Genomic DNA, 25,041 nt, shown 5'->3' with positions numbered 1-25,041 from the left:
GCGGGGGCGGGGCGGGCGGGGAGCGCGCCCGTCCCTGGAGCCGCAGTCAGTCCTGCCGCGCGCCGCGAGGACGAGCTCGGCCCGGAGCCCGCGGCTGAGACCCCGGAAGGCTGCGCTCAGCTGGGACCCGCGCCACGCGTGTTCGCGCCTAGACGTCTCACGGGCCCAGTAGGGCACGGTCGGACCCGGCGCCTTCGGCCTGGCAGCGGCGGCGCAGCTCGGTAAGTGACCTCGGGGACGGCGGGCGGCTGGCGCCTTTGTCTGGCGCCTTGGAAGCGCGGACCTGAGCCCCGCAGATCCGACCCTGAGCGGCGGAGCGGTCCCCGGGAGGCTCGGGTCCCCGGCCTGCGGCGAACGCAGTGCACCTGGACAGCGGCGCAGGTGGCGGACAGGTGACACGCGTGGCTCTGGACGGACGGACGCGGCGGCCCGCTCCTCCCGGCAAGGGGGTGGGCGCGGGGGACGCGGGTCACCAGCGGGGAGTGCGGAGGCAGATGGCTTTACAGGATGGACTACAGCCAGCCTGGCGGCCCCGGGTCCCTGAAACAGCGCGAGGCCTAGGTTGGCAGGAGGGGAGGAGTTTAGCGTGGGAGGCGACAACGGTCCTGAGAGGCCGCCTTGCCCTCGCGGAGACCGGGTGCTGGCTACCGGCCTGGGATCTGAGCCGGCTCTGAGCGCTTGCTGATGCCTCACCTGCCTTACAGGACAACCAAGACCTTGCCCTCCTCCCTCCGCGAAGCTCTGGCTCTGGTTCCTTTTGAGAGATGAAGAAGGCGGCAGAGCACTGGTCCTGCTGTAGGCCAGGACCCCAGCCCAGCCCCTCCTGGGCCACCTGGGGCCCACCCATGGCTACGTGGGGCCACCTGCTCACATTGCTGCGGTGCTGCACCTTCCTGGCCAGGCTGCCTGGTTGTCAGGATTTAGCCATTTGATGCCCCAGGGTCCACTTGCTTGTTAAAGACTCACTTGTCGCTGTGGGTCTTATGGAATGCTCCTGAGGGCCCTTGTGTCTTTTGGTCTCCCTCTGTCTCCTGGTTTATAAGGTGGAGTGGACTTTGGACAGCATTCTTTGAGGATCCAATCTAGTGAGCCTGAGAGGGACAGGTTTCCTCGTTCCTTTGTGTTTTCCAGTAGAAGAGCTTGCTGGTCCACGGCATTGCAGTTTATGTTTGTGTTTGTGAAATGCCCAAGGCGGAGGCAGGAGTTAGGCTGGTGGGAGATAGACTAGAGGGGAAGTTTCTTCCTGTTCTGTCTGTAGGACAGACACCAAGTCGGAAGCTTTTCGTAGCAAGGAAGCTTTAGGGAATATTCCATTTAAGACCTGAGTTTTATGGAGATTTTATCAGGCCACACTCAGGGAGGGATTTTCTAGATGGTCACCCATGGGTCCGGAGACCATCCTGCATCTACTCATCCTTCCAAGCCACTTCCTGATGGGCACCTTCCCATGATGTGCATCCTCCTTAGACACAAGAGGCCCAGGGACGTCCAACTAGAAGCTGGGATGAAGCCACTGGTAGTGAGGGACACCCAGAGACCTATTAGAGTGCTCACCTCTTAACCATGTGGGATCCCCCCAGCCCAGGAAATGATACACCAGCTGTGTGTGTTTGTTTTTTAAAGTTAGGACCGCAAAGAAAATCTAGTTAAAAATGAATGTGAATGTTGGTTGGACAATCAGTCTAAGGGTTTAACTGTTCTAAAATGAATATTTCTCCTAAGTGGAGGTTAAACAAAAGCAATTTGTTTCAGATCCATTGGAAAATCTTCCTAAAGCCCCACATTTATGCCCAAAGGTGAGAAAGTATAAGCTGAGTTGCCTGTTTGAGATCTGGATTTTAGGGGCTCCATCACAGTTTTGAATGTCAGTTCTCAGTGTCCCTGGTGGTGGTAATGACTGTGTACTGATTAAGATCTCTCCCAGAAGCTGGAAGAGGACAGAGATGTTTTCTATTTCTGCCCTAATTTTTCTTGCTCATTGGGAGTCATTTTATTTCACTTGTTGTTTCTCTCTAGTTTTTTAAAAAGTAGCACATACTTCAGATTAGCCACTGTTTCTCTGCCTTTTTTTCAATACCTGGTACCATTTACTGACTATGTACACACTGCCAGACTCTTCTAAGAGAGACTTACTACTTCATTTAGGAATCAGGCCATCCCTGAGAGACCCTCATTTGTCCTGTTAGTAGCCTTCTTCACTGGCAAGGAAGCTGAGGCACAGAGAAGCTAAGTAAGTTACCTGAAGGGCAGTTAGGAAGAGGCAGTGGTCACTTGGGGAGAATTCTACCAGCTTCCTCTAGCTCCCCTGTGTGGCCTTGATGAATAGGTCACCTTGAAGATGCCCTTCATTTCTCTTGAAAATTCCACCAGTCAGCAGTAACCATGTTCAATGAAATGTGCTTCCTTTTCAGTGACTTGATTATAAGGACCTTGTCATCTGTCTTTGTTGTCATCCCCTCCTCAGCATCCTCTGTTGTTAGTAAAGAAGACGTTCCAGTGACTCAATCTAATTTTAAATAAATAATCACTCAGCAGTGAGACACTTTGGTTGAGCCATTATAGTCCACTATTAGAAGTCTGGGAGCTGTGTAGAACAGAGGAGGTGACGTTAGGGAGCCCTAGAGTCCCCAGAGCAGAAACGCCAAATGAGCAGCTGGAACACCATCCTGGACAAGCTTTTACATCTCTGTCAAAATCTGTCATTTCTTCCAGCAATGTCTTCAGTGAGGAAGCTGATGCAAGGATGAGGGCTAGCCAGGCAGGTTTGTGATCTGTAGGACAGCCTGACGCTGAGGGTGGCTGAGGCTTCTATCCCCCGGAGAATGGAAAACTGTGGGTGCACAGCCTGAAACTACTATAGTCTTGGTAAAATGCAAAATTGTGGTTCTGTATGCTTTATTCTAAGCACTGTGAACAACACTGAATAGGTCTAAGCCACCATTATTAAAAAATTAAGTGACAAATGATTAAGGATAAGCAGTCTAGTGTGATATTAGCCTCTGGAATATGTATATCATTCTGAAATTGAGTAATATGAAATGAGACTCATAAGAGTAAAATATGTCACCAAACAGGCTTTATAAATCTAAAAAAGCAAAACCTAAATGGATTAATAAAATACATAAAGAACTTAAGGCTATTGGTAGTGAGGGAAATGAAACTGGAACAGCACTCAGGTACTTTTCCACATTCGTACTACTGGTCAGATGTTATGTTGTAACTGTGCTAAGTATTGGGTGTGATGTAGATAACTGAAAGCTCATTTTACCAAGTAGAGGCATAAATGGGAACAAATGTTTTACAAAATGATCTAGAAAAGCTAAAGATACAGTCTTCCCTGAAACCTCAAAACTTCACTTCCAAGTACACACACAGAGGACCTGGTCATACTACAGATGGTCACTGAGGTAACTTGCTAAATATTTTTGTTCCCAAGTACTTGTAGGTTTACATGCAATGTTAAGAAATAATTACAGAGACCTCACATACCCTTTACCAAGTTTCTACAATGGTTAACACCTTATAAAACTGCACAGAAACCATCACAACCAGGAAATTAGCATTGTTACAATCTGTTTACTTCATCTGGATTTCAGATCACTAATTTATTCATGCCCCCATGAATGAGTGTGTGTGTGTGTGTGTGTGTGTGTGCGCGCGCTATGGAACTTTACCATCCTGTGCATAACTGGTCTCATGACCAACACAGTCAAGGAACAGGACAGTTTCATTGCAGAGTGCCTTGTGATACTGCGTAGTCACAGCCAACTTCCTCCATTCCACTCCCTAACGTATGGCAACAACAAAGCTGTTCCTCATTTTTTATAACGTTGTCATTTTAAGAATGCCATGTATGTAGATTCATACATTATAGAACCTCTTGCAGCTGGCACGGTTGTCTCGTGATCTGTCCAGGTTGCTGGGCATGTCTGTAGTTACCAGGCTTCTGTACTGCTGTGGCGTGTTCTGTAGTGTGCTTGGGGACAACAGTTGAACCATTCATCATTTCACAACTGCTGAGGTTATTTGATTTAAAGTTCTGTGAACATTCAAGTATATATTTTTGTGTGAATAGTTTTCATTTCTCTGGGATAAATGCCCATAAACATAATTGCTGAGTCCTGTCATAAACCCATGTTTAATTTTATGAGAAGTTGCCAACTTTTCCAGAATGGACATGCCACTTTGCATTCCCCGGGCTAAGTGACCCAGGAGCTTGACAGAATTTGCTGGACTGCATTTGGGTTTATCACTTTTTAAAAACAATTTTAGCTGTTCTAATAAATGTGTGGTGATAGTTCACTGTGATCTTAGTTTGCGTTGCCCGTGTGAATAATGATACCACAGGCCTTTTTATATGCTTATTTGCCATCTGTAAAGTCTCCTTGGTGAGAAGCTCATCTTCCAATTGGGTTGTTTGACTTTAGCTATTAAGTTTTCTTAGTTCTTTGTGTTTTCTAGATAGCATTCCTACTGGTTTGCAGATATTTTCTACCAGGTTAGCTTCTCTTTGCATTTTCTCTGAAGGGTTTTTGTTAGAGGAAAGGTTTTTCACTTTGATAAACTCAAATGTATATTCTTTTTCCTTTCCTGATAGGAGGTCTACAAAGTCTTAAGTCTTACAGACTGCTTTGTGCTTTTTTTTTTCTTACAAGTTTTAGAGTTTTCCATTTTATACCTAAGCCAGTGATCCATTTTGAGTTAATTTTTTGCATAACATGTGAGGCTTAGTTTTAGGTTGAGGTTTTCTGTTGTGCTTTCTTTTTGTTTGTGCCAGTAAATGGTCAGTGGATCTAAGACTGTTGGTTGGAGAGATGGCCTTTACTCCATTGAATTGCTTTGCCCCTCTGTGGAAAGTCATTCCCGCATAATTTTGTGGGTCTCCTCTGGGCTCTATTCCATTGAGCTGTGCCTGCCCCCCTACAAGGATCACTGTACCTCAACTGTCACAGCAGTGTCACAAGCTTAATGAGAATATTGGTAATGATTCTAGGCTTTGTGCCTTTCCATATGAATTTTAGAAGAGTTCATTTATGTATATAGAAGTCAAACTGGCATTTTGATAGGAAGTCCACCAAAGACCAATTTGGAGCAAATTAACCATTTTACCGCACTGAATCTCCTAATCCACTATCACAGGTTTTCTTTCATTATGTAGAACTTTTATTTCTTTCACCAGTGTTTTCTGATTTTTAGAATTTAGATTGTAAATCTATGTATTATTTTTAGAGAGCTTAGGTACGCATTTTGGAGGGATACTTGTAAATGGCACTGTGTTTCTAATTTCAGTTTCCATATGTTAGTTTCTTAGTATATAGAACTGTGAGTAGTTTTTATATTAATTTTATATCCTGTAATCTTGCTGAATCACTTATAGATGCTAGGACGTTTTGGTAGGTTTCTTAGGATATTCTCACTTAATCATCATGTCATCTGCAAGTGAGATAGTTTTATTCTTTACAATCTATATGCTTTTTTTCTTATTGCACTGGCTTGAACTTTCAGTGTTGTGTTGCATAAAACTTGAGAGAACTTGCATTATTCCTTGTTTAGGAATAAACTATGCCATACTTTACTATTAAGTACAAAGTATTACAGAGTATCTTATAGATGGCCTGTGTCAAGCTGAGCTCCTTCCCCTATATTCATCACTGCTGAAAGTTCTTACAAATGGGATTTATGTTTGTCAGATGTCTTTGTGTGACACTTGTATGTCTTGTGATTGTCCCCTTTACAAAAAAGTTCCTTTTTAACCTCTCAATATGATGGATTACATTGATGGATTTTCTAATGTTGATCCACCTTTACATAGCAGAAATAAATTTCATTTGATCATATGAATAATTTTCATATTGCTGTGGTACACCTTGCTAATGTTTTGTTGAGGACTTTTGCCTCCAAATTCATGAAACATGTTGCTCTGTAGTTTGTATTCTTGGTACAGTCTTTGCGGTTTCCGTGTCTGGACAATACTACCTTCATAAGATGAGTTAGAAAGTACCCTGCTAGTCGAGTTTTTAGAGGAGACTGTATAAAATTCACATTAGTTTTTCCTTAAACATTTGGTGGAACTTTGCAGTGAAATCATCTAGGTAGGTTTTTGATTTCTGAATTTTATTCTTTTTATTTTCTTCTGTATTTAGGACAGGGTGTACAGGATCTCACTATGGAGATGAGACTCATAGTGATTCTCCTGTTTTTTTAGCTTCCCAAGTGCTAGGATTACAGATGCACGGCACCAGGCCAATTGCAGGTTTCGGAATTTTAAAATGATAGATTTAGTTTTCTTCATAGGATTATTCATTTCACAGTGCTTGAAATTTGGTAGTTTATTTCAAGGAATTACTCTATATATTCTAAGTTGTAAAATGTATGGGTATAAAGTTGTTTTAACTGTCCCTTATTGTTTTAATAGTTACAGGATTTGCAATCACACTCATAATTTTTTCCTGATTTTTGTCTATTTTCCTGATTAAATTTCATTGATTTCTGTCTTTCTTTGTATTGTTTCTTTTTTCTAAATTCTTTGGAAATATTTAGTACTTTTACAGTTGCTTTGATGAGAACTTTGTTTGTTTGTTTGTTTGTTTAATTATTTGGTACAAGGTCTCACTGCACAGCTTGGACTCTTAGTGATCCTCTTCTTTTCAGCCTCCCAAGGGCTGGGATTATAGTTGTGTGCCACTATTCCTGGTCTCGGTAGCCAGCTCAGAGCACCCAAGGGTGGGGCCAGCATGTGGTGCCAGGGATCGAACCCTGGTCCCTGCGCTTGCCTAAACAGGCACTTAGTCCGCTGAGCTATCTCACCAGCCCTCAATTATGATTATTGATGACAGTCAGGCTATGATAGTGGTAATTTAGTTTCCTGATATTTCTAAACCTCTGATTTGCAGTTAAATGTTTCCTTGTTTCATGGAAGACAGGAAAAGCAGGAAAGATGTGTGCTAAGGCTTGATTTTTATCAGAGAAGATGGTAAGCCAAAAACTATTTGTACGGGAATTAAGTGCTGCCCCTTTCCTGCTGTGTCTGTGCTGGAGGTGGAAAAAGTGGGCAGGGTGCATAAGGGCCTGCACACACTGGAAGCATGTGGCCTCACGTTTTGGCTCTTCAAGGGCCCTGAGGATCCTCTCAGTGCTAGGATAGGGTGGACCTCATGACAGCTCTTCTAACAGCCGTGCAGGTGTGCCCAACCACTTTGAGGCAGGTGCCAACTTGGAACAGAGAAAATGCCCTGCCATGTCTGTTTTCCACCTAATGTCTCACCTTGAAAGCTAGAACTTTAGAGATCAAAACATACAGAGAACCTACCTGGATCAGTTTAGATTCCAAGCAGGAAACAGAATCAGACTCGTGGCTGGCTACCCAGGCCCCAAGCAGAGCATCTGCCCTGACTACCCAACCTGGATGCCAGTCATTGGCCCAGGGAAGAGATCTACAACCACCTGCATGTATTTCACCAAGAATTATTACTACATGCAGAGTACTAGGCCCAGTCTCTGGCATATTACATCACAATCCTGGGGATTCGGCCCAGGAATATGCTCTTCAGTGAGCCCCTTGGTAAAATTACTGCTCTAAATGAAAGTAGGAATAGCCAGATCCATTTGTATCTCGATCTACATAAAGCATTCAGTTGTGTGAGGAAGCTAACAGACACATGCTTTATGTCAGCAAACAATCTTTTACATTTTACCTATACATAATTTATATAGAGAAAAGATTCACTGATAAAGCTTCCTGTTGACAATATATTTTTATTTATATTATTCATTTTTAATACTTTAGAGAATAACACTTTATTTCCCGCCTGGGAATGCTACTCTATCTGATGAGAATGATAGAAACAGTCTGTCTCCATCTGATTTTTGTATGGTTGAAACCTAACATCTTTGGTACACTTGCTGTTGGAAGCAGAAGTGACAGAGCTGAACTTCAGGCTTTCCATGTGCAGCAAGTACACAGTTCCTTTAGGAAAACCCACTCTCTACCTTTTATGTTCCAGTGACTCTGCTGGGAATTGTAGAATGTGTCAAGAAAAGTAGGTGTAGTTCTTGCCTTTAAAGTGCTATGTTTATATGAGTGAATTTAGAAGTCTGCTTACAGTTTTTCCAGGCAGAATATTTGCATCATGCCCTACAGGGTATGCAGACAAGAAGCTGCAGCACATCTGAAGAAAAGAGGTGCTCCTGCTAGAGGAAGGAGTGCTCCTTCTAGAGGAAGAGGGGTATTCCTGCTAGAGGAAGAGGGGTACTCCTGCTAGAGGAAAAGGGGTACTCCTGCTAGAGGAAGAGGGGTGCTCCTGCTAGAGGAAAAGGGGTACTCCTGCTAGAGGAAGAGGGGTGCTCCTGCTAGAGGAAGAACGGTGCTCCTACTAGAGGAAGAGAGAATCCCCAAGTAGTTTAGTAATACAGTGTAGTTTCCTTCTATTCTATACTTTTAAGGTTTGTTGACCTGTGCTGTCCTGACACTTCCCTGGGATTCCTGCAGGTGACCCATCTGGACATCTTTGCAAAGGTTCCTGGGCCTCTGTGTTCACCCCTGGTAAAGACCACCTTCCCAAGTTGTTTCCTCACCCTGTTTCAAGGCTGTCTCCTTCTCTGCCAGCTTCAAGAAGTGGTGGCTGTCTTCCCCAGTGTTCTCTCTTATTTTGTTTTAAGGGGTTCTATTGTGCATTTATATTTTGGGGTGTGTGTGTGTGTGTGTGTGTGTGTGTGTGTTTTGTATTTTAGGGAAAGGTCTACAGGGTGTTCAGGGTCTCACTACTAGATCAGACTCAGAGTGATCTGCCTGTTCACAGCCTCCCAAGAGCTGGAATTATAGGAACAGGTGCACACCACCATGCCCAGTCTCAATTGCTGTCTCAGCACACCCTGGCAGCGGGGCCAGCACGGCACACCCGGGGATCGAGCCCCTGCTTGCAGGCACTTTAATCTGATGAGCTATTTAGCCAGCCCCTTCACATTTATGTTTTGGAGAGCTGTATAAATACTGTTGTTCACTTAAATTCCTGCCACATTACATAGTCCCAAGGTTGGTTGCACAAACTGGTTGCTGGGTTCTGCTCATTCTAATCATCATCCAATTGATATGTAACAAGACTTAGACACTCATGTGTCTAAGTCTGTTCTCTGATACTTGGAAGCCAGCTAAAGAATTGGGAATCATCTATTCAGCTTAAATTGTTGCCTTAAAAGACTGGCTATATTAAATCAGTGACCTGATTAAATAAACAAAAATGACTTTCACATGCTTTAGGAGCTAGACTTCTGGCGTGTGTGTGTGTGTGTGTATGTGTGTGTGTGTGTGTACGGTGTTTTATTCTGTTTCCTTTGGACGTCTGAAAATGTAATAAACTTGGAATATTTTGAAGCTAAGATTAATGAAACATAAACATCCACTGCAGGTGTCGTCCTAGAAATGAAAGGAAGCTACATCATATTTTGGAAACAAGCATAATTCACTACATTTCTAGCACCTCGCTTCAGACTGCCCTGTGAAAGACACTGTGGCTCTGAGGGAGATGGTAGCTATTTCATTCCATCACTGTTTTTGTCTATTGAGATTTATATGTGCAGAGAGGATTTAAAGCAGATTTTGAAAGCTACCCATGTTCATTACCAGACTGGTGTTTGGTAATTGTCATATGAAGGGGGGTTAGAATGTAGAAATGCATGGATCTAGCAAATACTTCTGAAAATGCACGTTTAACTGGAATTGCTATTTAAAGCCTAGATAGATAGATAGATAGATAGATAGATAGATAGATTGATTGAACGAACAAAACTACTGAGCTATGGGAATGTAAAGTGTATTTTAATTCAAAGATATATTGAAACCTGGAAAAATTTTGCAATATTTCAAACACAAAAAGAACAGCAGCTGCAGTTGCTCATGAAGACAGAGGAGATCCCAGCTGGCTTGTTTACATGGTTGTATGTGCTACAGTTATTTCTCTGAGATCTATATCTCTAAGACTTTACCTTTTTTTTACTGCACAAAATAGAGGATTTGAAAATTTTACCCTGTATTCTACCTATGGAGGTATATGTCTAACTCCTTCAGTTGAGCTTCTATGTCTATAATTGGAAGTTGGCTCAGAACAGTAATATTTCTATCCCTCAAAATCCCAATATTTCCACATCTTTCCCTTAAAGTAATCTAGGAAGTCACTAGGTAACTAAGAGTTGCCTATTTTGGATCTTCTGTACATAGTTGATATGGTGATTTTCATGACAAACTATATGTATGCAATTTAGATTGGAGTTATTTCCTAATAAACCCATAAGTCAAAAATACTGTAAGAATAAAATGTATTTAATACACCTGTCCTCCAAAACATCATAGCCCTGCCTACCTGAATGTGCTCATGACACATCCAGCAGCTTTCCATTATCAAAATGCTTTGTCATGCACCCTGTTCTTCGATAAAGTGGGGAGTACCTCAGGGAATTTACTGAATAGTGAAAATCAGGATGGTCCAATGGGTGTGCTTTCACACCATCATAAAGTCAAAAATGGTATATCCAAACCCCATCAGCTATCAAGGACAATCTGAATAGCATGGAGGCCAAAAGGAAGTCCAGTATAAAAATGGGCAAAGAATGGTAGGAGCCAGAAATTGTCTATTCACTCCTCAAAGCAAGCCAACCTCACACCTAACTCAGGGCCTGGGGGGCTTCATGAATGACAGAAAAACAACTGTAAGCCGAAATCTTCATACCAACCAGCTGCAGGCCTGTGTCCAGCTCACTTTGTAGCCCGATGTCACGTCATGCAGTCCCCTGGGTTCATCATGCGTCTGTAGGTCCCATCAGTGATCACAACTACATCCTATTTTGTGTGGACTGACCTGGTTTGGGATGTTTCTATTTTAACAATTTCGGGAAGATACTTTTGAGAGAGGCTATGCCCCGCATTAGGAATTTGATAAAAGTGACCAATTCATAGAAGAACCTTCTCTCCAAAGCTATTAGTAGATTGTTTCAGCATATTTTAACTATGTCACACTGTAATTAGGGATGTATTATTTAATCACAGGTCCTCCTTGTCTAATGAGGGCTGAATCTTGTGTATGGAGACACTAGGTCCCCCTTGCAGCATAAATCCAGGAGTCTACATTTGTCCTTGATGTATGGCCAGCTGGTAGCACAGCTGTGCCCAGGGTTGTCCTGACCTTGGGCTGCTTCCCCATCGTCTACCTTCTTGAGGCCTGTGTCTTGAGATTCTCTCACCCGTGCTGAGGGAGTGCAGGCTTTTCTGCAGTAGAGACAAGCTGACTGTCGGCCTCTCTTGCACTTGGCACCCCACTTCTGGGCCAAGCCCTGTTCTCTTGGAGGCTCACCTGGAAATGGTGGCTGTGCTTAAAAGACTCCTTTTTAAACAGTACACTCTCCGTGTGGTGCAATTGCAGGCTTCGGGCCGCTTCTTTGGCCCGCTGGTCCTCAAGGTGCCTGCTATAGCACAGCACCCCTCCCCACACAGCATACACACCTTATCCTGACTGCAGAGGTCAAACCCAAGTACTAGTCTGTATCCTTGGAACATGTGTGCAGTGGCTGCTGGTGATAGGGGATGTTGGACAAGGAGACTGCCATGGCATCCTCTGGACCTGTTGCTCTTCTGGAGCTAACGATGCCTCAGAAAACCACGGCCTCACCTCAGTGTGTTTCTGTTGCAGTGAGGAAGAGGGCTAGGGATGTGGGGTGACTTGGAGACCTCTCACTACCACTGAGGCCAGTGGCAGATTCTGGTCCAGAAGAACGTCTTGTTTTTCTGGAGCTCCCAGTGTTGAGAGGGCGGAAGACAGCAAGAGTGTGCCTGCTCCACAGTTCCCCCACGTGTCCAGGCCCTCTCTGAGTTTCACTGTGGGTGTGCAGAGCCTGGGTATCCCCACAGGCCACCCATTGAGTCAGTGCATTCTGTGAGCTCCACCTGGGGCAGTCATTTGTTTTCCTGTTTATGTCCTGCCTCCCTCTAATATTGATTAGGAAAGAATGTTCAGCTAGGTGTGATGTGAAGCTACTCAGAAGATAGGCTAGAGGCCATGGGTGCTTTTGTTTCCTCTGCAACCCTAAGTTTGCATAAAAGGATAGTATTTTGGAGAGGGGTATCTGTTTGGAGAGGGAGAGAGAGAGAGAGAGAGAGAGAGAGAGAGAGAGAGAGAGAGAGAGGAATGAGAATATGTGGGGTGTGCATGGGGTGGAATGTACTCTCTTCCCTGTGAGGCTGACTCCCTCCTGGCACCGGGTGTCTGGTAGGTGGCGTAACATGGAGTGCTGATCAGCCTCTTTTCCCTGTGAGGCTGACTCCCTCCTGGCACCAGGTGTCTGGTAGGTGCCGTAACATGGAGTGCCAATCAGCTTCAGGGATCTGGCTGTCAGCAGTTGACACCACACAGCTTTGCTGGAAGCTTGTCAGGAAAAGCTCTGTTTATGAAGATATGCCATGTTCCAGAGCACGCACAGCAAGCCTGTGCCTATCCTTGTGGAAATCCCAGCAGAGTGGTGCAGACACTTCAAGCTGAGCCACCTGAACCCAGCCCCTTTCCTGTGTTTTGGGGAAGCAGAGGAGACTAGGCATCCAGAAAAAGGGGCCTTCCCCAGGCCACCCGGCTGCCAGCCTCAGAGACTGGCAGACTCCAGGCTCCCATCTGCCAGCCCTGATCTAATTCCATTGCACTCTGTTATTCTTTTAATTCACTTCTTCGCTGCCTCTGGATGTCACCACCCCCGTTGTAGGTGTTGAGGTTCTGGAGAAGTACAAGTGATAAGGATACTTTATAATTTCAGTGTAATCAGTCAAATCACAAAATTGTAAATATATTCTGCCAAGGTATTTGCATTTTTAAAACATTTTTAAAATTGATAGAGCAGTGCAATCGTATAACCTCCATGCAGTGGTAGTCAATCACTGCTATTGAAAGAATATTGATCATTTTAATCCTGTAGACGTCATTTAGATGTAAAGTGGCATGCCTAAACCCTTGAAAAGTTCAGCTTCAAAATGCCAGCTTGTTAGTGACCTTCTGCTCCTAAAGTATGCTGTGAAATCTAGGTCATTGTTATTTATTCATTTGAATGCCATGTTTTCAGTAACAAAGAATTTTACAAGATACTTAATGACATTTCTAGAGTGCTTCATTATTCGTTATTACTGTGTGATAGTTTTCACTATCATACAGGAAATGCAGTCTAAAGACTTTGCCAAACTTACCAGTTTTTGGAGTCATCAGAGCATACATTGAAAGGTATGAAATGAAGGAGAAAGTGCCCCGCTGTCCTTTTAATGGAGTGCTTTTCCTTCCTGAATCCAAGACTTGCTGCATGCAGAACCCTGTTTTGTGACACCAGTCATCTGGTCAGTTCCTGTGCTTAACCTAAAACTCCCAACGTCCCTTACTGCATAGGAGCCAGGGGCTTATCATGGCATTCCTGCCTGGCCATGTGCAGGCCTGTGCCACTCCGAAGCAATGAGCCACATATGTCCAACATCTGCCAAATAGGCAACATGGAAAGGTGCCCTTCAGGAGCTCATCCAGCGCTAGCACATGGTGAACACCTGGCCTCTGCTGGCTGCTCCCTTACCCCAGTCCAAATCTAGAGTTGTCATTGCATATCTCTTTTCTTTAAACATTATTGTCACTTGCTGTATTCTCTATCTTTCTATTAAGAAATTAAAGACTAGCCAAGAAAAAAATGTTTGTTCCCATATGAAAACACAGAATCCCATATGAGATGGGCTCAGAGCCATGTCTTCTACAAGACTGTGTGGGGTTAATGAACACCCATGGCATTCTTTCCCCCTGATTAGAATCTAGAAGGTTTTGGAAAGTTGAAGAAGGTTCTGAAAAGTTCCAGAATGTTCTAGAAGAAAGTCATCGAGTAACAGACTAACATACCAGTATAAAGATACGGAATCAGAAGATTGATGCTGAGCTAGGTCTTAAGCAGGACTGAGGAAGGATCACAGTATAGCATTCTTTTCTCTGATTAAGACTTAGAAATTTGGGGTCAGGAGCTTTCAGATTTGCTTATTTGTTTTTCAGAAAGATTGGGTTGGATATAGTTACAGCTCAGACTATACATCTTAAGGCACAGATGCCACCTGTGAATTTCTGTCCTGTTGTATATGTTGCTCCCTTTCTATAGATGCCAAGAGACCAAGGAGGCTGGTTGTTCTAGAGGAGGGCAGAGATATAGGATCCAGGCCTATACTCTGCTCTCCTGTTATCACTGGCCCTACTGGAAGTCATGCCCAAGATGGGCATGTCTCCTCTGGTTACCAGTGCTCATAACACAGGATTGTGCTGGACATATAGCCTGTAGTCACACAGAAGTTGTCACTGCCTCCCACACCACAGAGGAATATGCATGAAGATAGGACTATAGGCTGGACCTGGAAGGAGAAGCTCATGTGAGGTGGTTTGTGTCTTTGGTACGTGTACAATACTAATCGTGATCCCAGCAGTGCCACCAGAAGTAGTTTTCCTTCATGGGTTTATACAGAAGGAAGAACAGCTAAATCCCCACAGCAGGCTTGAAGGGCAGGACTAGAAGGTGCTAGCTAGGGCACTTCTGTCCCTCAAGCCTTAGGAACCTCTTCCCTGAGCCCCAAGCCCTCTTGGCTAGGCCACACCTGTGACAGAGCCCACCAAAGCCTTGCTGAAGCATGGTTTGAACATTCCTCCTGAGTAACACCAGAATGGGATGTTCATTCCTCATGATGAAGTCAGAGGTACATGACTATGAGGCCACTGGAGTCACTCCAGCCACAGAACGAGGGTGTGCCTGCATGTGCCAGAGTGAGTCACGCAGGCCAGTCTGAGGTGACATGCTGCTCTAGCTTGTCAGGTCTCATACACCGAAATCTGCTTCCTTGTGACCCTGTGGTATTTACACAAAGAATTGTGTATCTTCTGTAATAGCAACAAAAGCCGAGCACTGTACTTGATCATAGACTTGTGGGCACATATTTCTTTATACATCCATATACCCCATCAATAAATAAAGAGATTTCAGGTTAATCTCCTCTGAGCAGGATGAACTACCATTTGATTGCTTCATCCTTCAGGAAAATCATTGCTTTCATCCAAAGGGTAATGTTAGAGCAAACTGGGAATTCCAGAACTAGCAATTTGCTACTTTACTCTGACAATGGCTTATCTACGAGATCAGCCAGTGCTCTACATAATAAATTCAAGGGAGCAAAGTCAGGTTTCCAATAAAGTCTACTTCTCTGCAATTCTGTAATTTTCTCTTAAAATGATTTCTGATAACCTCAGGTAGTGCTGTGTGCTATAAATCTACTTAACCCTGATAAGCCTGAAGGAAAAAGGAAGAAGCCAGGCAGCTTATTTATGGATGATATTATCTGGTGCTGCGGAGCGAAAACACAGCCTCCCAGAACCTCTAGAAGCTGGTGCCTGCACACACTGGTGTAGAGTGGCGCTGTGGGTTTTTTCTGCTCCAAGTTCCACAAGACACTCAGTGCAGTATGGCCTGGAGGTGGTGGGGAAGCTGGGGCCTTGCATACTGCTCTGTGGAGGGCCACTGCCTGGGTTGTGCTGCAGGAGAGACAGGGTCAGAAGGGACAGAGAGAAGCCTCTGTGAGATGGGAAGAGAGCGTGAGGAAGTGCTGGGCCCCAGTCAGCCTCCATCCTGCTGTGTAAAGCAGGGGTAGCTTCCAGAGTTCTTGCTCCTGCTCTGGTATGTGAAGTGGCCCCATCTCCTTGTAAAGGGGTATTTTTTTCTGTGTGTTTGTTTGCTGCTTTCATGATGTTCTTAGAAGCTACTTGCCACATTCTGGGCCTGGGATGCTATGATAATGTTTCTGACCTAAGCACCAGTGGTTGTCTACAGAGAGCGGGTTAGGAGTGTGAGTACTGGTGGAGAGAGGAAGGGGAAGTAAGAGATGGCACAGATGTTAAAGGAATGCAAGCTGCTCTCTTTGTTTCTTTTCTTTCCCTTTCAGAGCTTTTATTTTACATGGATCTGGTGTTTGTTCTCTGGCTTTCTGTTAAAAGTCAGAGAAGCTGAGCATATATTGCCTGCCTCCAAGGTCCGTGTCTTGGGTGGGGATTATTTTATCTGCAGGAGGACATGCACGAACATTCTTGCTGAAACACAGGCACCAGCCGAGCCCAGTGTCACCTCTGATCTCAGAAGCTATCAGCCAGGCCAGGCTGTCAGTCTTCAGGGCTGGGGATCTGCCCTGGCCTCTGGAGAGGAGGCCGAGGCCTAGGAAAAGGAAGTGGGCCTCCCACACTTAGCCATGGGGCTTGCTTCTGGGGGGGATCTTGCTGCAGCCTCCATTTTTTATGAGGTTCGTCCTTGTTCATTCTGTCTTGCATTCCACACTGCACAAAGATAGAATGGCCTTCCACAGCTTGGGCCTCTCGTTGCCTCTAGTCGGGCTTTCTCATTTCTGCAAGAGTTAGTCTCTACAACCAAAATTCCACACAGTGATCTCCCTCACCCAGGTCAGAGCTCAGAAAAGTCTTTCCAACATGTTCAAATCCATGGTGATTTTCCTCTCATGACATTCTTTCAGAATACAAGCTCTGTCCGCTGTCAAAGGCAGAAGTGTTCTCATAAGCACTCAGGAGTTCTACAGTCAGTGCTGAGTGACACATTCAATCCAAAGGACTGACACATCTGTCCTTGTGGGATATATATATATATATATATATATATATATATTTCATAATTACTAATAATCAGTAGCAAAGTAGCTGGAATATTGAAAATATTGCTGTAGTGATTTTAAAAAGCAGATAAAGCCTCCATTCTGCTGAAACTTTTAGATTCTACTAGTGTGTGTAGAATCTAAAATATTATTCACATTAATATTCCTGCTTCTTGGGACTTAGCATAAATGGAGTATCCTGGACAGATTTTTAAAAATCAATCATAACTTAAATGTTTTACAATGCATCCTACTGTACCTATTTAGGTGTACATGTTATCATTTCCAAACGCATAAGTCTTATCTTTAAGTTATTTTGTGCCTAGTACAGTGGGCGTAGACAGAACAAATAGTTTCTAAACCCTCCCCAGACAGCTGTTTCCCAGGACATATTCACATGTAGCTTCAAGGGATGCTGGGAAATGTTGCCACCTTGACAGTTTTAGAAGATTGTTATTCTCTGTATCAGAGGTGAGGATGCTTTTTCTGTAAAGGACTAGACTGTAAATATTTTAGGATGCAAAATATTGCAACAGCCCACCATTGTCTTGGCTGCAGGAAAAAAAAAAGCCGTAGAAATAAGCAAACAAGACTGCAGTCCTAGTCCAAAAAAAATGTAGAAAAAATTGTGAATATTTGGTGGATGGATCATAGTTTGTTGCAATCTAGATAAAGAAAGGAAATATATTACTATTTTGGCTCAGATAAAAATAAAGTAGTATGATATATTAGATCTGGTGAGATGTTAGCAAAAATTTTGAGCTAGTGTACTATTCCAGACCCCAGTGTGATTCACCTTTTGGGTAGATATTCGCCTAACTAACATACAATCAGCAGTAACACAGAGTCTCCCACAAATGATTTCTACATTTTGAGCCTAATTATATTTTAGAAAGTTTTATTAAACTATACTCTCTTTACCAATTTAGGGTGGCCTTTTATTTATTTTATTTTATTTTATTTTATTTTATTTTTTGTGATTCTGGGAATCAAACCTAGTGCTTTGTGTGTGCCAGGCAAGTGTTCTACCTTGTGCCTTGTTCCCAGCCATTGGCTTCTTTAAATATATCCTGTACATGAGACACTTGGGTGAGAGGGAGTTTGCATAATAACCAAGTCCTGAAAACTAAGGTACCATAGTCTCTCCTATGAATGTAAAACCCATGTAAATATTATTGATCATGTTTTAAGAAACCGATTTCACTAACCATCTTATTTTCTTAGTTAGAATTTCAAGGATTTTAGAAATCCTGGTTAGACATGTAAAGCCATGTTGCCTTCTGGTGTTCCTTGGTTGCTTGGTTGCTTGGTTGGTTGATTCATTCATTCTATGCTGGGCCCAGAAGCCACTAAGCCTTAAGTGAATACTTAGGACCATGTCACATCCTCTCATAGAGGTGGCAGTGCACAGGGGATGCCCACTTTAAACAGTTACGTGTTGCAAGATGACACCTACATTAGAGGCAGGCCTGGATGTCAGCAGAGTCTATAACTAAAGGGTCACAGTAGAGAAGGTTGTTAGAGAAGGTTGCTGTGAGAAAGTGAGTTCTGAATTAAAGAGTCATCTGAAAAATGTCTTATGATCAAATACAGACACGTTTTTCTCTTTTACTAATCTGTAACTGAAAGTAGAACAAATGAACAAAAATCACAAGGTGAAATATTTGTTTTGCAGTGAAAGAGAATAAAATTTACCCTCCTGTCTGACCAGAATAATTCGGAATCTAGTTTGCGTAGCATTACCTTTGCACCCAGCTCCTTGTGGCAGACACCTCAGTGATAAGGTGCCTTCTCCTTCCTATTTCTCACCACTTCCTTCCTGTGAGCACAGTGCGCCACGGGGGGTTGTCAGGGCCCGAGGTCCTCAGACTGTTCGGGCCTTGTGCACAGAGCAAGGCTCTGGAACGAGTGTTTGTAGAAGCTCCCCAGAAATCAGATGTGCTGATCTGGGGTCCACTAGTAGCCCTCACCCCCTGCACCATGAGCCACCCTTCCTCTCTCTCAGGAGGACATGGTTCTGTTTCTGTGGTTTCTCAAAACTGGTATTTTTACTGTTACTGCTCACTCACACAAATGTGCATAAATGTTGATGGACTACAGGACAAAAAAAAATTACGGTGAAATACTGTGCATAAATAATTGCACGAGAGGCTAATAAAAAAGATAAACTGCTCTGTGGCTTCCTGTTGATTATAAAGCAGTATGTTTGATAAAAATTCGTTATCCCTACAAGAGTTGAACTTGCACAGTCAAAATACATGTGAAAGATTTGTCCCTTGGACTCTTTGCAAAGTCTGTTTTTGTTTCCTTCTGCATTTCTGAAACTCGTAAGTCATTCTTTAAATAAAATGATAGGACATCAGGGCCTGATGCAGTCCTCTCAGTTTCCTTATTTGATCCTCTCTACAATATCATGAATATTCCGTTTTTACCGGTAAGAAATCCGAAGCTGACAGAAATAGTCACTGACAGGCATAAAATTAAAACCAAATAGCTGGGCTTGGTGGCAAACACGAGTGCTCCCAGTACTCTATACGGCTGCAGTGGGAGGATATAAATGCAAGCCCAGCCTGGACAACTTAGTGAGACTTGTCTCAAAATAAAACATAAAAAAGGGCTTAATGAAAATGTTGTGGATTCAATCCCCAGTTAAAAAGTAATGAATTCAGCTGGACATGGTGGTACATGCCTGTAATCCCAGCACTTGGGAGGCTGAGGCAGGAAGACTGCTGCGAGTTTGAGGCCAGCCTGGGCTACAGAGTGAATTGAAGGCCAACCTGAACTGCATATCAAGACCTTCTCTCAAAAAGACTAAAATAAGGGGCCAGGGAGATGGCTCAGTGGAATAAGCACTTGCCTGGCAAGCGCATGGGCCTAAGTTCAATCCCTGGTTCCCCCCAAAAAAGACTAAAATAAAATAAACAGCTGTTATTTCACAGTATTAGGCAATGAGTGAAGAAAGTCCTTATTTTCATTACAAAACTTACATATCTTTGTGTATGTTTATAAAGAACAGGTTCTTGCTACACTTGTTTGAGTAAGATCTTACTTTACAGTAGTTAACAGTTTAATTGTTAATAAATTAGGAATGCATGCTGCTAGACCTTCCATGATACTTGTTTTCCACGTGGGACCCACTCAAAATGAAGATAACCATGAAGCTAACCCTATGCTGCTGCATATATTTCTAAGGCATACTCATAGCTAGAGGCTCATACTTCTCTTTCTCAACTGTAAAATAGGAAGAGAGCTGGCAGGGTTATTCCTATAATCACGTAACTGAAGGTTTATAAAAATGTTAGAGGTAAAATAAATCATTGCAAAAGTAATCCTGTTATCTATCCATGGATACATTTCCTTTAAGATTCTTTTCCTGAACCTGGACTACCCAAAAATGGTATAATCAACATTAAGTTATGAAAAGAAATCCAAAAAGAACTGTAAGTCTGTAAAAATAAGACAGCTTGGATGGGTGTCCAGAAACATGTGCATTAGTGCATCTGTAACTTACCACATACATGGCAGAGACACGCTGTACAGACTTTACAGATGAGCCCAGACAAGCATGCAGTGTGGACAGCATGTGATTAATTCCATTCCAGCGTACATGTGATCGGACAGCAGTGCCTCTGATGTTCACTGCTTACATTTCAGCAGCCTTGGGGAGGGGTGTAAGATGGTGTGGGGGACCTCACTGCTAGCCTCTGGTCCAGAACCCCAGGCAGAGCAGGTCTTCTCTCATTTGTTTCAACGGGGGGTGGGGGGAGTTCTCGTAATAATCCCTTCAAATTCAGTTATTTTAGAACTAGCCACTCTGGGAGCCCCTGCAGCATAGGGACTGGCTTTTCTTGCATCACTGTGGGCTTTCTGCCCCTCCTTGCCTGCCCACCTATGGGACTGAGTGTGGTCTGGCACTTGTATGTGTGCATCACTTCCTGTGCTTCTGTTATCTGTGGTGAGCAGGGTCTTTTGTTCTGGGCTCACAGCTTCTCACAGCAGCTTCCCTGCCTTTGACCTGCTTTGCACAGAAGCACGCACTGGGAAGCCATGTTATGTCTCGGAAAGGAGTTGGTGCGGGAGAGCTGGCTGCTGTCTCCTCAGCCATCCCTTCCCTCCCCGATAATCCTGGGTAGGCAAGAGGAAGGAGACAGGCAGGTTCCATCCGATAGTGCAGTAAACCCCAGCCCCCAACAGCCCTGCAACAGCACCTTCAGCTCATCAAGACCTTGAACCCAGCCCTAACCCCAGCACCCTCAGCAAGAAAGGAGTTTTTATTGCCTCCTTATTACAGAAAACTAAGGCTCAGCAGAGTGGAATCTTGTTCAAAGTCACCGGGGTGGAACCCAGAGTGAGACCTGGGTCTCAACCAGTCTACTTTCATTTCCTATAAAATGCAACCCTTAATGGGTTGAAATACTTAGGAGCTGGGTCTTTTCTCCTGCGCCTCCCTGCATTTTAGCTTCACCATTTGCCTGGAAGATAAGCTAATGACTTTTATCTACACTGATCCCTCTAAAGCTGTACCATGGTAACATTTAGAAGTCTAGCTGCTTCGGGAGCATATTTTTAAAAAATGGAAGCCAAACAGATAAGTTTGGATTGTTTCCCAGTAAATCAAGGTTATGAACTTCTTCCTATGATGGATTTTACCCTGCTAGCTGACAAAAATTGTTGATCATCATGTAGACATTGCCCAAACATCCAACATTCCCACTGGCTGTAGTCCAATCAGTGCAGAAGCCTGAATTTCAGTCTAGAAATTTGTAGCAGTCCCCATAGAATCCAGATGTCCATCCCTTCTGCTCTTTTTCTTTTCTGCTTTTTCTGAGAACCTGTTAACTCAAGAGCAGCTTGACAGCCTGCCTTCCCTGCAGTGCTCTGCAGGTTTGTCAGATTGTGCTCTTGGTCTGGTTTATTCATTGTAAAACTACAAGAAAGTAAGGATGCCCTCAGATGTGTGGCTCCTCTTGTCTGCTGACAGCTCTTCCCCACAGTCTGTGAAAGTCTGTTGTGAGTGCCATCTTCAGCCTTCTCTAACCTGACTGCCTCAAAAATGCAGCGATGAGTAAGAGTATTTAATAAGGTGGATTGCCCATCATTCGTGACCACAACCAGGAAAATGTGTGGCACCTACGTGTCATTGTCCTGACCATGGTCCCTGCTGTGCATCAAAGTTGCTAATGCTCAGACAACACTGTCCATGATGAGAACCACCAACTTGGTACACCATGATGTATCAGGTGGTCATTTATATTCCCTGTCATTTTTTCCTGATCCTATTTGTATTTTCATTTCATGCCAGCCAAGTCTAAGTAGGTTTGCCAGAATAATTAGTCAACTCTAACTAGGTTGATGTAAATATCTGATGTGAACTCTTATATTTCAATTAATTCTGTGGCCCGTAGCCTTGAGTTTTGAGTTATTGATGAAAATCAGTCATCTCAGCCAGGCACGGTGGGCATGTCTGCTAATGCAGTATTTAGGAGACTAAGGCAAGAGGATCATGAATTCAAGGCCAACCTAGGTTTCCTGGTGAGTTAAAAGCCAGCCTGGACCACTTCAGTGAGGTCCTGTCCCAAAAAGTAAAACCAAAAAAGAAAAAGAAAAAGAAATTGAGGGTAAGGGGAAGTTCTGATGTGAAATTCACTAAAGGTCTAAGAGAACCTACTTGCAAGGCAGGAATATGGCCTGGGTCTAAGAATAGCTCAGCATCTTGCCTTAGACTTCAGCTAAGCTTCAAGGGTTCTTGGTACAAAATAGCACTCCTTTGTGAGCAGCTTTCAAATTACTTGTGTGTTGCATGCTGTTCCAATCTATGACAAACACTTACAGATTTGGTTTCTGCAGGAAGGAATGTCACATGTGGGTCTGACAATACCAGCATGGGGACATGGATTGAGCGGGTGAGTAGAAGATAGGACACAGGCCAAGAGGCTGGGATGGAATGCCTGGGAGGGAATCCCTGGGAGAGGTGGACACGTGGAAAGAGGGCCTAGCAACATGACATTGTCTAGTGCCTGAGACACGCAGACAGCCCCAACACCCAAGCTACCAGCTATGATTAAAAGGAGTTATCTACATTTGCCTGTGATTGTTTTGAATAGCCAGTTGTTACTTCCTAAACAGAAAGGTAGAACCACATGTCTGCTGTGTTGTTATCCTGTATAGTGATAACAAGTTCTCAATTTACAAGTTCTCAATATTTAGTTAGAGCTGCCCTGCATGGAATTAAGAGAAGTCAGCAGAACACACCCCTTTGTGTTTAGACCACAAGAAGCCAAAAACTATTTTCTTCGTGTCTCTCTTTCTTGCTCTTTTTCCCACTGTTAGCAAGTACCACGTGCCCCAAACACCATTTCCAAATGTAAAATTTATTCCATAGAAATTTTTGTTCATTTATTTGTTTTGCTTTGATTTTTGGATAATACAATTTAAGTAAGTCAAGAAGGGAGATGATAGAATTGTAGTAGATACTGAAATTATTTGCAGATGTTTGGCCTCATATTTTAAAAAATCACACATATCAAAATGTTGCAGTGTTCATTCCATTGCTATGTGTTATGGCTTGGGTCTAAATGTCCCCCTAAAACCTCAGCCATGCTGGAACTGTAAGGACTTAGGCAACTCCTAGAGATGGGCTAAATGCCTTTTGCATGATGAGCTAAATGCCTTTTGCATGCATGAGTCTTTTGGGGACAGAGGCAGAATGCTATGGTTTGTGTCTAGATGTTTCCCCAAAGCCTCATGAATCAAAAGTGGAGTTTTCTGAGAGGTAGCTGGATCTAAAGTATGTGACTCTGGAATGAATTTGTGGGGCCACGCTAGGGGTATGGATACTAGGATTAAGGGTGTGCTACCTAACCTGAATAGGCCAGATAAGACATAAGGCTCTCAATGGCTATCCTCAGAGGTGTCACTGTCACAAACCCTTCTCAGTGCTCTGGTTGTCCCTTGCTGCTGTGCTGCTTTCTGCCAGTCATGAAGCGTTTCTCCTCTGTAATGCCCCTTTACTGTGGAGCCAGCTGGTTGTAGACTGAAACCTCTACAAACTGTAAGCTAAGTAAACCTTTATGACTTTAGCACTGAGTGTCAAGTATTTTGTCTCAACAATGAGAGAAGAAACTAAGACACTATGAAACATGACCTTTATCTGATTCTTCAAAGTTGGCTATATCCTTACCATCACTACACCATACCTTTGATTGGCCAGAACATTACCAGTACATCTATTGAAGTTGCTTGAAGATCACTTTACTATCTTGCTGCCTAGGGCTATCCCCAGAGGTGTCACTGTCACATACCCTGCTCAGTGCACAGCAGCTCTTCCTGGTCTTCCCTCCTGCAGCCGTCTGATGGTAGTGTCCCCTCCTGTGGATCCCTCCTCACACACCACAGTCCCTGCACCAAGGCCTGACCTCTGCCCTGCTTGTGTGGCAAAGGACAAATTATAACTCAAAAACCTGGCTTGGCTTTGTTTTGTATTCTAGAATTGAGCAACCCTTCATTGCATGAAATAGAACAAGTGTGTTCTGAGCTGAGCTGAGCTGAGCTGAGCTGAGCTGAGCTGAGCTGAGCAGAAGTTGGTGCTATAGACAGAGAAGGGCTGAGAAAAACAGAAAGAAAAAACAAGTGCTCTGGTCCTTCAAAGTCACTTTCCTTGTAAAAAGTAGGGTTACCAGTAAAACAGGAAGATCACTGATTGGGGAGTGTGCAGTTGCTCTTTTCTGCTTTTTTGTAAGGAGAAGGCAGAGGGAGCTTTACTGTCAGACCAAGTCAAACTGACATGCTTGGGAATCTAGGCTGTTATTTCTTCCTGGTTGGGAGACTGGAAATTGAGACAGCGGGCTGTGCTGAGAGGCCAGCACAGGAGTCTGAGCCCTGCGGTGGCCTGTCGGCATCAGCCTCCATCTTTGCTCCTCACTTACCCCTTCACCACTGGGACACAGCTGGGTCATTGTGGAGAGGAGAGCCCCGAAGTTGTCTCTCATGAGTCACCAAAGGCACCCAGTGATGGGGAAGATGGAAACATCAGGTGTTGGGCAGTTATTTTGTTTAAAGAATAATTTTTGGTGATTAAAACCTCATATTCATGCTGATAAATATTCTGGAAATTCCGTTTTCCCCGTTTTAGAAGATGAGTTATTTTGTTACCTTTCTTGAGTTCAGTGTTGTCTTCAAAAAGATCACATTATGAGATACAATACATCGTCACTGTCCTGTAAGATTTAGGCCACCTGCCACAAGGCTGAGGCACCAGGGACCCTCTACTGACAAATTCCCAGTCCTCAGTGAGGGTACACAGAGGATAGGTGGGCAATTTATTTGGAATGAATACGGTTAAATTCCTTAGGTCCCTG

General features: G+C 43.8%; 1 protein-coding gene across 4 annotated transcripts in view; it reads left to right on the top strand.

The window, feature by feature from the left end:
- Window positions 1-18: 18 nt before the first annotated feature.
- Window positions 19-25,041, top strand: part of Mbp (myelin basic protein) — a 130,448-nt gene continuing 105,425 nt past the window's right edge. For all 4 annotated transcript variants that reach the window (XM_004640196.2, XM_023700055.1, XM_004640194.2 and 1 more), the window contains exon 1: window positions 19-221. The gene's annotated coding sequence lies outside the window, so the exon portion shown is untranslated. The remainder of the gene's footprint in view (window positions 222-25,041) is intronic.

Source organism: Octodon degus, unplaced genomic scaffold, assembly GCF_000260255.1.
Source record: "Octodon degus isolate 3935 unplaced genomic scaffold, OctDeg1.0 scaffold00120, whole genome shotgun sequence".
In the NCBI taxonomy this organism is placed as follows: Eukaryota; Metazoa; Chordata; class Mammalia; order Rodentia; family Octodontidae; genus Octodon; species Octodon degus.
Note: the sequence above shows the minus strand (reverse complement) of the source record. Positions and strands in the feature narration are given on the sequence as shown.